Source organism: Vanellus vanellus, assembly GCF_965231255.1.
Source record: "Vanellus vanellus genome assembly, chromosome: 6".
Lineage (NCBI taxonomy): Eukaryota > Metazoa > Chordata > Aves > Charadriiformes > Charadriidae > Vanellus > Vanellus vanellus.
The window spans coordinates 17,095,348-17,111,155 of NC_138911.1; the positions used below are offsets into that span (position 1 = coordinate 17,095,348).

General features: G+C 46.1%; 1 protein-coding gene across 1 annotated transcript in view; it reads right to left on the bottom strand.

Annotated features, from left to right (window-relative positions):
- Positions 1-15,808, bottom strand: part of SLC67A1 (solute carrier family 67 member 1) — a gene marked incomplete at its 3' end in the record, with an annotated part of 65,882 nt that overhangs the window by 26,085 nt on the left and 23,989 nt on the right. The window lies entirely within an intron of this gene.

Here is a 15,808-nt window from a genome sequence, read left to right on the forward strand (position 1 = left end):
ATGCCTATTACCATCAAGATATTTTATAATTTGCATTAATAATAGGGTATAATACAATGCTTTTAAATCTGTAAGTGTCAGGGGAAAAGAGGCCCTCTTGGTTTAATGGAGCTTAGAAAACTTCCCATGGAAAGCACGGCATCTGCTTGTTAGGATCCAACTAATCCCCCCATCTAATCCCCAATTCCATTATCTCAGTATCATCTCACTCTTTGAAATTTCTTAGTGAAATTAAATAAAGTTAAGGAAAGTGAAGAAAGTACTCGAGATGATTAGGGATGGTAGAATACAACCCAGCCTACAACCAGAACTGAAACCACCGGAGATACAATGCCACTTGAAAAGGAGCCATTAAAAATAATAAACACAATTTACCTCCTGAGGAGGTGAGTAAACACCACTTTGACTGATGCACCTACTTTTCTCCAAAAGTGCCCAAAACCAAATGAACACCCCTTCAACTGTCCATCAGAGCCCTAAACATTGAATCTTTAACAGAAGTGGGGCCACATCCTTAGATGTAGACACAGTAACAGCAATAATTAACAGTAGTTGTACAATGATAAAAAGGAACAATTACAATTTATCTAAAAAGCCCAAACCCAAACCACGTAAAAGTCAATAGAGTCAATAGTAAATGCTCAATTATCACTGTCCTCTTGAAAGAGAAGATTAGGAAATGACTCCTCCTAGTCTTTAAGGGCATGTGGGAAGATTTCAGACTCTGAAGGGCTTTAACTCTGCCAAACACAGGCAGAGCAAAGTCCAGGAATGGAAGAGTGAAACTCAGGAGAGTTGAACCAAAAACAAAGGGAGAACCAAAAACAAAGGGAGAAGCATGTTTTGTTTTTAACAGTGAGAGCAATGATCCACTAAACCATCTCATTAAAGTCTCCCCCATCATGGGAACCCTGTTAGTCACAGGGTTTCATAAACCATGTGCTCAAAACCTACTGCAGGACACAGGTTTGGGGTGGGAATGCCGAGCAGAACCACCAAAGGCTGGTGTCATGGAGGGCACAAGACAAAGTGATCAACATGGTGTGGTGTTTTGGGGGCATCAAAATTTAAGCACTTTGGACTTCAGCAAAGCGGTGCCTGGATTTCACCACAGAAGGCTTTGGAGCCGTGCGCCTCTGTGCAGACTCAGAGGCAATGGCACCATCCCCGCATCCCCAGCAACCTGTGATGCAAAACATGGATGCAAAAGCGAGCTGCGAGCCACCAACCGATGCGCCCTCTGAGCCTGCTGATAAAGGACTGCTTATTGCCTGACTTTTTACTGCTGCTTTCCTTGTCGGACCCTGGAATCATCCATGGTTTTTCATGGAATAACTAGCAGCACTAATTGTAAAAGCCTCAAGTTTCCTCTGTACTAGACAAAGGTGCGGTCTGAATAATTTCTGCAGTATTATTAAAGTCCCAGAGCAAGACAGTGAAGAATTGAGAGGCAAACAACCAAGAAAAGCATCAAAGAGCAAATACATATATATACACACATGTATTCCCGCTAATAGCAATGGCAAAAATCCCAGCTGAATATTTTAATTCTCATTAATTACTATTAATAACAACAAAATCAGATAATATCTTCCTGCAAATGGACTTAGTGCAGTAATTTAGACCTGCTGCCTTCCATCTGCCAAGCTGTTCTGCTAATTACCCCAGACCACAAAATTAGTCATTTACTGGATCATTATTTTTTATTTTTAGTGAAGCAGATCACCACTTTCTGATTTAAAATTATCTGCCAAACAGTTCCCAAACTACTGAAATCAACTTTGTGGACCCAAGTTTTTATCCAAGAAATCTGGAATTTCTACTTTGCATTGCAACATAAAATAAATTTACTAACAAAATAGAAAGGATAAAATAATCAAAACAAGTAGCTGCAGCTGGCTTAATGTTTTTTTTTTTGTTTGTTTCTGTATTTCAAGCTTTCATTCTGATATGGAAAAAACACATCACAAAAATTTTCACTGGACAGAAAAACTTCCTTTCCAGTCCTATTTTTTCCCTGAGGTTTTCCAGAATCCCACATGCCAATGTAAATATGTTTTACTCTTCAGATCCGAGAAGAATTACAGCAAGCAATGAGGGAAGGATCCCCCTATAAAACTAGTAAGCAAACGGTGCACTATCACTGCAAGCATACGACCGATAATTGATTTGCTGTGAAAGGGAGAGGAGAACCTTGACATTTTACATATTCGGGAAAACCCAGGCTTGCCGTAATAGATTCATGGCATTTTGTACGCCTGGATTTTGAAATCAGAGAAATCCAGTAAAATAAGGAACTCAGAATCATGTTTCCCAGACAAGCCTGAAGTGTTCAAAATCATCTGAAAATCCCTTTTCTTAACCACAGCTTTCTGTAAGTGCTTCATCTTTTTCCACGTATTAAGTGTTACCATTCCTTGATGGAAAGGTGCCGAAGGTACACCCTCGGGTTAGCTGCTCTGCTATCTCTTCCTTCAGCAGGGACAAACTCTGGAGTTGGAGATAACCCATATGTGTCCAGGAAACCACCTCTTGCATTTGCTTATTTACTCGTTTAAGAAAGATGAAGTGAAACCATGGGTCATAAAAATGCCATATTGACACAGCAGGTCATTATTTTTTTTCTGATGTACCTCCATTTCTTTTTTTCTGATGTTTCCATTACAACCCATGAAGTACGCATGATGACACCTCCTACGCCACCCCTCCAGCACGGCATCAGTGGGACGCATCTTCCCGCTCCTACAGTGAAAGGCAACTGTTTTACAAAGCAGCAGTGCAGGGCGGCTTTCCTGACACATCATCACCTCTGAACCCCCCGTGAGGACTGCTCTGGGACTTGGGTAGGTGAGGGACTGCACACATTGTCTTTTCCTGCTATACAAAGACGCACAAATATTTACACTGTCATGTAAAGGGACATGAGTGCTAAAACCAGTGTGCATGTTATGAATCATTATTTCAGGCAGCGGGGAAGACAAACACTTGTGGGTTGAGCTGACAGTATTCTTGCAACGATGCCGACAGGAGACTGGAGGCCAATGGATACGCTGGGGAAACTGGTGAAGTTGCAATGATGCTGCTGGATCTTCAGCTGGAGCTCCTCTGTGTCACCACCGACAGGGAAAACTACCCACACCCTGGGATGCTGCTGGGAGGGGAGCTGCAGCCCTGCGGAGGTGGGTGGGAAGGAGGCAGTGATGGTTTGGAGGAGTCCAGCAAGCAGCGCAAGGAGGCAGGGGAGGGTCTGCACCCCACAATAGCACTAAGGAACAGTGCTTTGGCAAGGGATAGGGAGATAATATTGCCACCAGCAGAGAAAACAGCCAGGGGGTAGCACTGATAATCCCTCTGCTGTGCTCGCTGGACCCTTTTCTGCATGCTAAGCAAGCGGAGGACCCAGGGCTAAACAGTTGCTCTTATTTCTTAGTGGTCTGATGAGGAAAAAGTGGTACAAACCTGAACAGCTAAGCTAAAGGTGAGACACCCCAACCTCTCAGCGGAGCTGAAGGCCAGGGGTAGGAATGATTGCTGGGTTGGCAGCTCCTGCTGCACAAGACTTGGCTCACAGGCACTCATCTTTTTTATTTTTAAGATTTAAGCATGAAATCTCATCTCTGCTGAGATCAGTGTGAGTCCTTCTGCATTCAATTTTGCCTGTTTGGCTTATCAGGAGGAAGTCTCACCAGGAAGGGACGCGGTGGCACTATTAAGACAAATGAGGCACATTAAGCAGGTTGCTCCCGCGGGAACTTTTCCCATCCTCTTCCCCTTCCTGCCCTCCCTCTCGTCCCTCCTGGCTGTCCACAAACCAGCCACGTGGAGCCAGAGCGAGCCATGCCAAAACCAGAAGCAGATTTCCTGAGTGGGGCGGAAGAACAAAGGATGTGGGTAGGACTAATACAATTAAATTAAAGGGAGCAAAAGGGTGCAGCAGATTTAGCAGCTGAGATCATTGTGAGGCTCTTCCAGCTTCTCACTGATTAATGAGAGGTTAAGAGCCTTTACCGTCCTGGGCTTTATGGTCAAAATAACTTGGGTAATATTATCTGTGTACTTCAGCTTGTTACTTGTAATTCCTTTGCTTCTCTTGCATCAGGAGAGAGAGTCCCCTGCTGACTTTTGCCGGCAGCCTTCTTTGCTCTCCCCTGAGCTTTTCCACTAGGAAAGCTCCTCTCAGCTTGTCAGCTAAGACCACGGCTGCCTGCTCTTCTTCACCTTTTTTCAGCCTTGCCATGAAAGGAAGGAACAAAATGCATCACCCTGTCCTGCACGGGGCTGACATGCCCCAAGGTCCTGCTGCCAGGAGGGTACAGAGCAATCGGCTGCAAGGATCAAACAGCCGAACTCAGAGGAGGACTAGTTTTTGCTCGTTTTTGCCAACAGAAGCAGCCACGGCTTGCCCCAACTTAAAGCTTTCAGAGAAATAAGAAGAAAACATGAGCAGAGGGACCTGGAGGCCAGGAGCCCCTAACATCAGCCAAATGCTGCTTAATGACATAATGAAAGCCTCTCCTTTTCATTTTCCTGAGGCCGTAAGGCAAGTATGGTGGATGCATTAAAAGCATCCATTAAAAGAGTTTTCAAGAGTTTCCAAAAAGCGGGATGGCCGGCCCAGGGCACACTCACCATGGACCTGATGGTGTGGCCAGGTACAAGGCTCACTTGGTAGCCTGTGGCCGTGGATAAGGGACGAGTGGCTGACAGCTAGGATTGCCCGTCTGGAAACTCCATCCTTAATGCTGGTGGGAAAGCAGAACCAATGATGAAACCGTTAAGGATAATGTCATGCTAAACAGATTAAACTCAAAGAAAATATTAGCATTAAATCCAGCTGGAGGAGGGTTGCATTTCTTCCCATCTAACGCTTAACCAGCCTCTGTATTTACTTGCAGGTAACTGTAGATCCCAATGTGCACCGTGCTTCTCTGGTGAGGCAAAGTGAGGACGTGCTCTACGTTACTTCACAACCTGCTCCCATCAGGGTCAATTAGTATGAGGCAAACGAGCAGAAGCGGGGTTCGGTTTCTGAATAAAGACACGACACAGTAACACAGGTGACGGCAAGGGCTCCCGGAGGCTCCCCAAACCCTGGAAGTGATTTTTTACGGCTCTGCTTTAAGTGTGGCACGCCCCCAAAGTCAGAGGTGGCACACGTGAAACATCAGAAAAATCTGGCGACGTTTACAGCAAATGCAGCTCTTGGAAAGCGGGGCCTGGCCAAACAAGTATGTGTGGATGTATATACATACATATATATGTACAAACACATGTACAGAGCATTCCCCAGTAGCTTTGAAGCAATGCTTTCAGCAAAACTTCCATGAAAAATTCAATCCCACAAAGGCGCATGCACCATGCGGAGGTCCGGCAGTGGCACAGGAGCAGGAGAGAGGCCACTGACCACTGCCATTTGCAAGCGGGTAATATTTTCAGCTCGCAAATGAGGGCGTTTGAACAGTCCCCGCTGGTACCTGCCAGCCACAGCCCCCAGGGCAGTGCCGAGGAGGGATGGGCGCCGGAGCCTCCCGCTTTCCACCAAAGAAGGCTACAGCAGACCAATACAGGATACAGTTTTGGACTCCAACCCAAATCCAGTCCTTGCTCCGACCTTGCTGGGCTGCAATTCCCATCTTTGATTTCCTGCCTGAAAAGGCTGGGACAGACCCATGAAGGTACCTAGGGGGGTTGATGCCAGCTAGGAGGCTGCATTCAAGCTGTGTGCCCCCTGAGATGGTATCAATCACTTTCTGATTAGCATTCCATCCGCAGAGCCCTGCTCTGCAAAGCCCAGGAAAAAAACACACGTGTGTAATTGCGCAATTAAATGTTGCGTCAATACAGCGATTCTTTCAAGGAGGAAGCAGTTCCCAACGATTCCCTGAGGATTAAAGGATCAATGTGTATTTCGGCATTGAATGGGATTGAGTTTGTTTTCTTTCTCTTTTTCTTAATAAAGTCAAAGTTGAACATAGAGGGAGTGCAAATTGTTTTTCAGTGACTCACTCCCACTTCAAAACAGCGCTGCATAAAGCCGGCATTCATAGCTGGTCCAAATTCCTTAAAGAGCTCTGAAAGGACACTCAAAATATTTCTTTGATTGCAGTCCGGCCACACTCTCCACTCATCCACTCACACCCTTAGAGGGGCAGCTATGGGTGGAAAACAGCTGGTGAGTTAAAAAGAAAAGAAAAGCAAAAAACTGAGGCGAAAAAAAAAGTTCAGATGAAATCATGACACCAAACCACACTCTCCAGTAAACAGCTTTGGGTCCATAAGAAAGTGAGTAGTGCCCACCATGTTCATGATAACTTAGTGATACATAACCTTAGTACACAACTTATTATAAATTAGTGATGGTTTCGTTCAAGGAATTTTGTTTTACTGCCTTATCAGTGCTTGCTGAATGTATGTCATCTTTGACCCATTGTGGTCTGGTCTACGCTGTTGAGATTCCTCCTAAAGATAAAAAAAGCAAGCACAAAATTTTACCAAAGCTTCTTAAAGAAACAAAACCACAAAAGCTTCAATCAAAAATAGACTTATTGAGCCTCAAAAAATTTCACACGTTTCCTAGGATGTTCATGCAAATGTACAGAGATAGTCCGGCTTCCACAGCCCAGGGCAAGAGACGGCACAATAACACAAATGAACCCAGACAGCCCACTGCTCAGCAGGCTTCGGGGCAGACCTGCCAATGAAGGGCAGCCAGTACCACCTATTGCATTTTCCGTGCCTTCGAGAGGAAAACAAAAAGAACCCCAAATCTTCCTTTACGCTGCTCCTACTCCCTGTCCTCATAGAAAAAAACATCACACAAAGGCATGAATAAGCATGGCACGAGTCTTTTCTCCTGTCCAAGCAAATGCCCATGTGAAAACAGTATGAGAAGCAAAGAGCGCAGATTAATGCCAGCTGGAGGAGTGTTAAAACCCAAGTGGGAACAAACAAAGCCTCCAAGGGACACGTGCCAGAGAAAGATGCCCTTTTGCACTTGCTTCCTCATGGTCAGGTAGAAGGTACTTCACAGGAGGTAGGACAAATCGCCTGGGATAAATCACCTGTATTTCACTGTAGCCCCTCAGTGAGACTCCAAAATAATTTTTCCATTATTTCACTGGGAGCCTGGGATTTCTCTAGAGACAGAATGTAAAACCTGAGCGGATATCCATCCCCACCCATGCATCAGCAGGAAAAGCAGGGAGTTCACTGCCCTGATGCAACTGGAAACCATGACCAGGGTGTCCTTTTTGCCACATACATTTTAGATGAGGAACAGCAGAAGTTGGCTCCTGCTGCTTCAGGGAGAACAGGAGGCTCTTTTTCGCTCCGGTGAACTTGACATCATTGCAGGCTGTCCAAGGAAGTGGTGAGTCTTCGCGTCTGCACCCTCTGCAGAGCCCCTCACAGGGCGAGAATGAGTCACCCGCAGACAAGTGCTCATTCAACTGCTTATTTCTAGTGACAGCCACATCTGGAAAATTTGGGTGGTGGGAAAGGAGAAAAAGATGAAGGGGGGTACGGACATCCTGCATCACCTGTTTCAATTAGAACTGGGGGGGGGGGGGATGCTGAAGATTGGCACTGATGGGCAGTGGGGGCAAAGAGGCAGGGCAAAGCAGGGCAAAGAGCAACGGCAGAGCCACCGTGTGCTAGGGACACCAGGCATGGGACGAGGCCAGGAGTTCACAGCCATCCCCAAAGTCATCTGAGCTAGGTGTGGCTTAATTTCTCTTAAGAGACATTCACTCCTCTGTGTGTCACCAGACCGGCACAAGGAGGGTTGCTGGTGGGACTTGACCCTCAAACTTGCAAAAAACCACTTTAGGTCAGTGCAAGGCATTAAATGAATACACTTGGACTTCTTCCGCAGAGAAAACCCTCCTTTGGCAGAGCTCCCTATGTAAGCGGTGCTCTGTGCGAATAGATAAGGCTGTCTGTCCAACAGGGGCTCCGCAGCAACAAAACTATCTGTCCCCCGCGAGCGCCTGCCGCAGAGAAAATCCCAGCAACGAAAAGCAGCTCAAACTGACTGGGCCCTGCCACAGCCCCAGCTCAAGCACGGCAGATCCCGCCGCCGGGGCGTGAAGGGGATAGTTGTGGCAGGATGCTAATCCCCAGGCAGCTGGAGCAGCCTGCCTGCGCCAGCCCGTCCTGCTGCCTGATCCAACGCAGAGCTCTTCTGAGGAACTTGACTAATTGCCGGAAGAGGCATATCAGTTACGCTTCAATAAGACGTGGGCGGATTTGCACGCTTTGCCAATAATCCACCACTAATTTCGAGTATCATTTATTCTCGTGTGCTCTTCTCTGGTAAAACATCTTATTTCGAAATACTGCACTTCGCTAATTCGAAGCTCGCACTTGTATGTGTGATTATTGCTTTTCCCTGTTGCACACCGTAGACAGCCCCACTGGCACCTCGGTGCACCGAACACCTGTGCATTTACATGTATTTATAACAAATGGGGGAATAAGCTGCACTCCCCAAAAGAATTTAGCCAGCTGGCTGGCTAAAGCGTTACTTGCCTCACGCTCCACAATATCACCCTGTATGTCTAGAAATGGAGGAGAGTCTAGACAAGGACCAGGTATGAGCTGCACTCCCCGAACGGGGGCTTGCAACATCTGGCTTTGGTCCCAGCAACGCTAACACTGGATGAGCTGGGGCAGGTCAAGATAGGCATCAGAAAGTAGGTGTAAGCGGTCACTTCTCACAACAGAGGCACCCCACCGGTGAGGCTGGGACATGCGCTGTTCGATCTATCTGTGAACAATCTGGAGCAGCAGTGAGGTAAGAAAGTTTGCTGAGGATAAGCAACTAAAAGACTATTGGGGAAAAGAGCAGTCAGTGGGGAAATGCATATGGCCCTTACAGGGCTGAGGGATTGCGCAATACCATGGCAGCTGAAAGTCAGGGCAGATTAAATTTAAAGTGATGCATGCAGGCAAAACAAGTCTTAAATTCACCTCTGAAGTGATGATTTCTGAACTTATTCTTATTACTCAGGAGCGAGACCTTTGGACTATCATAGACTATACCACAAAACCATCGGCTCAGTACTCAGCTAATCAAACACTAGGGATTACCGTGAAAGAAACAGCAAGAGAACAGAGAAGAGAATCTCATTACATCACTTTATAAACTGGTTCACCAAGCTTTGAATAGTGCACGCAATCCTGTCCCCTCCTCTCAAATAGGTATCTAAGAAGCGGGACAGGCTAGGAAGATGGCCACAAGGACAATTCACGGCAACTGGTTTTATGCCTGAGGAGGCTGACAGCCTTCACCTTGGGATGGAGATGTCCCAGGGACATCTAATAAAGGTCCACAAGTTTGTGAGGGGTTTGGAGCAGGGGGTTAGGAAGTGACTGACATGGTCTTTTCCAGCACGAGAACTGGGAAGCGCCAAAGGAAGCTGTCAGAGACTGGTTCAAGACAGAGAAAGGCCTAATTCTTCCCACAACATGTAGAAGGTTGGTGGAGTTTGTTGCTACTGGTGTTGTGGAAGCAAAAGGTTTAGAAAGGTACAAGGAGAGACTGGACAAGTACTCGGAAGAATGATCCATTGAAGGGTACTAAAGAGTCACAAACCATATTCATTCAGGTCAGGAAATCCCCTGAGCTGAAAATAGTTGGAGGCTGGAAAAGTAATTGGTGAAGTGTTATGCGAGTTTGTCCCACTCTTGCTCTTCCCTAGGCTTCTTACTATGAATTTTTATTGGAGAAAGGATGCCAGATCATGTTGAGATGCAAGTGCAATTTCCTCCTCTGCAGCAGGAATCAAAACTGTGTCTCCCACCATCATCTCAGAAACCAGACAGGCTCATTTTTGTTCATTCCCTGGAAAATGTTGCTTTTTTTTTTTCCCTACAATCTTTAAACATTCCAGATAATAAATAAGAATAACCACAAGTCTCACTTTGTGCTTGGGACACTCAGTTGGGAAAGGGTAACACTACATTTCAGTCCAAGAAATATTCGTGCATCTTCCAAGTGACTGTTTAATGTAACACAAAGATGCAATCCCCCATCTCTTAAACGTGGATTTTTTCCAGTCTTTTTCTTGGATACTCAAACCATATGAAGTAATAATAGCTTTTTGGGGCTCCCCCCACCTTATTCTTCACGGTGGAGGTTTGTACCATAACGGGTGGCAAAGGTGTTTTTTTTGTTTGTTTGTTTGTTTTTTTTTTTTTTTAATTAAGCAACAAAAACTGCTCTTCCAAGCTCAGAATGTAGTAAATTATTAAAATGCTCCATTTGGGTGTGTCGTTGGGTAAGGACTCCCACACACAGACTGGTTAGAAGGTGAGCAGCGCTTGCTAGACTGCCCGATGACTCACCACTGAACGCATCGTTAATCATATGTTACAGCATGTCTGACTTCATAGAGTACTGTAGGTGGTGTGAAATAATCTTTGAATGAGTTCAAGCTTTTATGAGGTTACAACGCTTCAGACTCCAAAAGACTCAGCTGGGCAGGAAACTGTTGAGGATTTGCTATAGTAACCTGGGCTGCACTCCTGGCATGTCAGGTCTCAGCTCACGGCAGTGGCTTTGGAGGATCCACAAGTTTGGCATCGACTGGAGTTGTTACCTCTCACCGATTGTGATGCACTCGCTTACTCAAAGCAACATGTGGGCAGAGCTGAATTTTGCTGCCCAAGGATGAGGGGTGGGGTCCGGGTAGTTCCTGCGAGGGGAAGGGGTAGGATTTGGCTGGGAAAGAAAGCACGAAGAGAGCTCTGGCAAGCCAGGACCACTGCCTTTGCTGGCACTAAGGAGATAGGCGATGACTGCTACTTCCAAGACCTCTCCCACCTTCCAAAGAAAGACACAGATGCCATATGCTCTGGCTTTCCTCAACGAGCATGCCTTCTCGCCATTCTGACGCAGGCAAGTAGACAACAGGACCGTGGGAAGACAGTCCGATGCCACAGGCAAATACCTGTACTGCCAATGCTTGGAGATGTCCCAGCATCAGCCCACCAAAGGACTCGAGCTTCTTCCTCTGCCAGTCCCTTTTGCGAGCAGGGCACTAGCAAGGCTACTGCAATGAGCCACAAGAGCAATCCTCGTGTCATACAAAAGGAAGGGCTCCCTCCACACCCAAAGGCTAATGAGTTGACTAGCCAAGTCTGACACTTAAAGTTCATCTCTTACCAGGACCGCATTCACGTGAGTGACATTTTTAAGCTATGTAATCCCTGGCAAAACAAGTTACTTCTTTACCTTGAGGTAAGTAACTGTAAATGCAGCATCCTACCAGAAGTACGGCACAGACAGATCTTGCCTTGGAACAAGTAGTGGCAGCCAACACCTCCTACCTCGAGGTGTGGAAAATCTTGCTGTGCTGCATTAAGGGCTCCAGCGCCTTTTGTCTAGTAAGACCTTTTAATGAAATAGGACACGTTAAGGCTCATTTTGTACAGCAAGCAACGTTGGAACGCTACTGAAAAAAGTCACGAAATATTTCACACATCAGGTGGAAGACTTTCCAGCATCCCGCTCCAACCTCTTTGGTTGCACAACAGGCCCCTTGAAAACAACCCTTTCTCCAGCAAAGACAGAGCCCCAGGGCTGTGGTGCAGCTGATTTGATTTCATGAAGAGTTTGACCCCAGAAGGGGGCATCTGCACGAGAAGAGTGAGTCATGCCATTTCAATAATGGGCGAAACCATTAATTAAAGGTGCACGGTTTGCTTGCTTGGGCAGGCTTTGTATGCTCAAACCAGGAGTAGTATCACTGTTACTATATTTACTGAACTCCCCCAATTAAGCATTTTGTTTCCCTCACCCCGTAATGCCAACGGCTTCTGCACGTTAAATATATTCAGAAAGGAGGATGTTCTGTGTTTCATATTTGCAAATTGTAGTAGTTTTCTCTCCTACACATGCCGTAGGACAAACACTAGCCAAGGAACAGCTAAGAAGCTTTGCACTGACTAACATATTTTCAACTCCTTTGTTTAGCATAGTAGAAAATAATTTATTTGGGTTAAAAAGCATGTTCAATATTAACTGAAGTTGCTTGTACTTTTTGGAGCAACGAACTGAAAACAGATTTAATGCACTTCACACCAGTCAAATGTATGGTCTTCTATGCATCTTGCATATTTCAGCATTGCCAAAGCCCTGAACGAGAGAACATCCTTTACCTGCAGACCTGGGGCAGCAGTTGCATTTTGAGCTCTGCCTACCACCCCTTTGCTCTCCATTGGAGGCGCTCCCCTTAGGGAGAAAAAGTACTTTGTTCACTCTCCGCACCACGTTTCATCTTGGCCCCACTACTGAGACCACCTACAGGGATGCCAGTTAGTATCAGCTGCGTTATGCTGAACTGGTATTTACAGCAGCGTTTGGTGGGAACCACATCTTAGGCAGCCTCATGGGCAGCCTCTCCACCCAGCCGCACGCTTACGGCAGGAGTCTGCTCCGTTCGCCACCAAATGATTGCAACTGCAAGCTACCTGATGGACTTGCACGGAAAATTGCGAGTGGAGTGTTTACTGTATTTTTAGTTGTGTTTAATCGCAAATTAGCAACTGGAAACAAGGATGGGTGAGCAGTGTGTGAGCGGCCAGCTGTCTGCAGAGGAGTTTGGAAACCTCTGATTATACTTTTCTGTAGCTCCAATGAGAGAAGCGCCGGCCCGCTGCACACTTGGGGTTTGCTGTACCTAGAAGATTTACTTTTCAAGCCATCTGGTGTCGCAAGAGCCAAAGGCTACACACTTCTTTTGCAGGACACCTTAGGGTGCAATACCCTGTATTGTACAAGGGTAGATGTTACAGCCAGGTAACTCAAGGCAGCAATGGGACATGTCCTTCAGTGGCCGGCGGCGACAATGATTTTAGACTGGTACTTGTGATATCTTGAAGCCTTGCAGAAGCTGGCTGCTTTCGCTGCATCAACGGTGTCTACATTAACAGACAAACTGGTTGATGAGGAAGTTAATTAACTTTTGAGGTGACTAGTGGGTTGCAGTTTGTTTTTTTTCTTCTTTCCGGTGCACAATGAAAAAGAACTGTGTGTTTTTGTTTCACTTCAATTTTATTTTTGGCAGGGAAAAAGCATGAAAACCTGGACTTCAAAGTGCTGTCCAGCCTGTTGGATGTGCATCTGTACAGCGCCAGGGAAATACTGGGGTGTCCAGAGTATAAGGATCTCCAGACATGGATCTGCATCAGTCCTCGCAATAGTCCTTACATAAAGTTTTCTTTTCTTACACACAGAGACAGACCTGATAGCAGTAGCAGCTGAAAAACTCACACTTCAAATCTCACAACTTGTCTTCATAACATCCCCATATGGGCGATGGTGGTGCAAACACCCCGTATGTACCTACAGGGAAATGAAGCACAGAAAACCTAAGTGCCCCAGTAAGGTCCCATAAAGACCAAGGTGGAAAAAAAAGCCTTAAAAACCAAGTCTCTCACATGCAAGTTTAGTGCTCAGACTAGCAGACCACACTTTTCTTCTCCTCTTTCTTTTCCCTGGATCCCCCCCCAAAGGCTTTTCTTGCTGCCCCAGCCACAACACCGAGGCAATGGGAACCCACAACTCGCTGCGTCTTGCAGCGCCCTGACAACATAACACAGCACTGCGTATTACAGCACTGTTGACGGGAGCAGCACACATATGTAGATTTTGGAAGTGTGTGACATCCCTATTACTGTTTCAAGAATTCCTCCAGAGGAGCCTTGCCATCGCATGCCAGTGTCGGTGGGCCCAGCTCCACAGGAACCAGCTGCCCCAGCAACAGGCTTCGCCCTGAGGATGCATTCAGGAGCCCTGACTCAATTAAAACACAAATTTGAGTCAGTGGAAACTTGTCAGAGGAAGGACTGAGTAAAAACCACAGGGTCAAAGTAAAATAGGCCAGGCGGATCCCAAGGAATTAGCAATCCCAGCTGCACAGGGGGCATCATGGAAAAGATGTTGGAAAAGATCAACCAGGGGCATCATGGAAAAGATGCAAAGTCAGTAAGAGCTGAAAACGGTTTATGGGATCAGGCCCAGCATCAGCAGTGTAGATACGATGGCTGCCTAAACCCATCAAAATGGCAGCATCTAGTACAAAGAGCCCAGGCATAGAACAGAGGTACGGTTTAGCAGCAGGAAAGGACTTGAAATTCATCTCTCTTTAGTTAAGTCATCGGGTAGCAGCAGTTGAGGAAACAAAATGGTACGGATTCAGTACCAACACTACATCTTTAATCCCCGCTTCAGACTAAGGCTAGTGGTTAAACTAGCCTCAGACAAAGGCAATTCTTTACTAAATGACACAAACTAAGCATAACTTACTGTATTTTCAGATATAGCAAACAAACCCTGTATTTCAACTACATTAATAATGAGATTTTCTAAAAGCAAAACACCACAGCATTTGAAGGCTTTAGGGGTGTTCTTTTTGGGTTGCTTTAAGTCTGGTTAATATTTGCCTTTCATTTCTTCCACAGACCTATTTCTCGTAAAATCCAAACATGACCAAGAAAGAAAAGAGAGTACTGAAAGATTACTAAACATGTGGAAAAAATTATCCCAGAGGGAATATGAAAGCCATCTGCCTGAGACTCCCTCTGCACTCATCCCACAGACACGAACAGTGGGAGATTGATGCTCTGGTGGCAAACACAAATAAAGTGGCAAACCCTGGTCTTGGCTGGCATCAAAAGAAACCGCACATCCAGCCGTCCAGAGCTTGTTTAGCCAAGAGCGTATTAACCCCTAGGCTAGCCAAGACTTTATCAGTTGGAAAATCCCAATCATGAGTGCTAGCTGCAAGGAGGCGGGTGGGGGGGACGGGGGGGGGCGGTGGGGTGTAAGAAAAAAAACCTGACATGGAAAGATTGGGCAGGACAAGCCTGAACATGTTCAGTTTGTCCTTCCTACGTTACAATTATATCCTCATTCCTCAGAGAAAAAGGCAGTTCAAAGAAACAATAAAACCCCTTTTTCATCTTACACTGTGCAGGAACGTCACCGAAACGGAACTGAAGTGGTTCCCAGAGATAAGGCAACAAAAGAAATTAAACCCTTCCCTACAGCCACCCTTCGGTAAAATATCAGCAAATAGAGGCACCGCTTCAGATGTGTAACTACGGCATTCATCTGAGGAAACGGGACTTACCTTAGTGGTTTCAAACTGAGATGAATTTAGTATACTGTTCCTCAAAGTCTGCAGCTGCTTCCTTCCTTTGCGTAGCAGGAACGTGAGCTTCTATAGCTTGTACTAACTTCATATTATGGGACAGATTTTATTGTCAGGAAATGTGACTCTCTTTTGGGGTTAAGAAATGCCTCAATGCAGGTCCCAAGAAATTTGAGCTGAAGCACTGTAGACCACAGGAGGGGTTTGGAGTAGCCAAAGCGTAAGGGACCAGTTAGAGCAGCCACAAAAATGGGGATTTGACTACTTTTCTTTAACCCCCTCATTTGGGCACAAAAGACATAGGCCAACGGAAGGTCAGCTTAGCGCGATGAGGAAAAAATAGAGCTAAAAAGCAGGGCATGGAGCATGCTCCGGATGGACCTGGGAGGCCTCCGAGGGTGCACCCCCCCCCATCCTGTCTCCCTCCAAACCAAATCAAGCAAAACCGAAGGCGTGGGGCATAACGATGCCACAGGGAACAATTAAATGGCAAGGGGAAAATAATTGGATTTGCAACTAAAAAACACGAGATACTAAGCAGCCCTAGATAATGAAATACGCGACAACTGCAATCCTAGACATGGATGGGACAGGCAGAAATAAAAGGCCCCGTCATCTCTTACCAAACTGCCCAGAAACCATCAAGCACT